Below are 1516 nucleotides of genomic sequence, written 5' to 3'. Positions count from 1 at the left end.
GTTACTATATCGGGAGTTACCCTACGTATTGCTTGTCGCGGGACAGACAGTGGATTCTTATTCGTCTTTTCCTTAATCCGCTTCATAGCCTGATAGAGAATCTGATAAGCCAATGATTTCTTGCCATCTTTAAGAATACGATCAACCAACATGTTTACTAATCGATTACGATAAATCGGATCCGATTCTATATTTTTCTTTTTGTTCGCTACATTGCTCCGGTGTAACATGAGTTTACAGATATGTCGGATTCCGATTCTATCTCGACTGTATCTTAGAATCTTATTTGGGCTTTTTCACTCCATATTGTAGGGTGGATCCGCCGGTTAGTCGAGGATCTCCCCCCAAACTGCACGTGCGACTTTCATCGAATGCAGCTTTCCATATGATTGAATAGAAAGTCTTGAAGTAAGTTCGGGTTACTTCAATGAATCATATTTACTCATTAGGCATTGAGTATCCGTTTCCTCTTCATCATCCCACGAATAGGAGAAGGGAAATCCCGTATTTCATTTATCTCACCAAGAATGTCCGTGGGTTTATTGATCCAATTACCAAATGTTCACAAAACCTCCACTGAATCTCCATAATCGTAGTCCGAACTCGTTCTGAGAGAGAGAAGACATTCGAAGATTTTCCAAATAAATGGGAGTCCGGGTAAGACTCAACTTACTGGAATGCAATACCCTGGACACCGAGTTGTTTCACACGAATAAGATAATAATCAATCTCCGTAATAGCAGGCTTCGGTCCCCTGGCAACATTCCCACTATCGGGTCGGCTATGCATTTGACATATCAGAACAACCGATACGGAATCATTGCGATGATACAAGTTACGACAATGTTCTGCAACGCACTGGAACGCCCCTTCTTACGATCCTTTACTCCTACAGCATCTAAAGTTCCTCTAACGATATGATATCTTACACCAGGTAGGTCCTTCACCCTCCCGCCTCTCACAAGGACCACGGAATGTTCTTGCAAATTATGGCCAATACCTGGTATGTAAGCCGTTATCTCGAACTTGGAGGTTAATCGAACTCTGGCGACTTTCCGTAGGGCAGAGTTAGGTTTTTTTGGTGTAGTTGTGGAATAGTTGACAGATGAGTCAGTTTCAGTGTCACTCTACAGAACCGTACGTGAGATTCTCACCTCATACGGCTCCTCGTCATTCAATTAATACTAAGAATAGAAGTACGAAATACCTTTCGGTTGTTACCCGATACAAGAGGATTCACAAAATAATTTTGATATTCCATTCTTTCATTTTCAACTCCCTCCTGTGTGTTTGCCTCTACCTCCTCCCTATCCCCCAAATCGATTCGCTAGTCTACTTACTTCAGTGTCATTAATATTCTTAAGAAGTAGTAAGGAGAAGGAGATTCTGTTCCTACTTCAACTTCCCCAGAAGTAAATAGGTATTCACCGTAGTATCTATTTCCTGCTTCGATACTACCGATATAGACTTGGGAGAATTATTCTCTGATGTGGAAGAAATAGAATCTACAAGTGAT

The sequence above is a fragment of the Dipteris shenzhenensis genome, unplaced genomic scaffold (assembly GCF_047967505.1).
Source record: "Dipteris shenzhenensis isolate YYH24624 ecotype China unplaced genomic scaffold, Dip_SZ_1.0 scaf0474, whole genome shotgun sequence".
In the NCBI taxonomy this organism is placed as follows: domain Eukaryota; kingdom Viridiplantae; phylum Streptophyta; class Polypodiopsida; order Gleicheniales; family Dipteridaceae; genus Dipteris; species Dipteris shenzhenensis.
Note: the sequence above shows the minus strand (reverse complement) of the source record.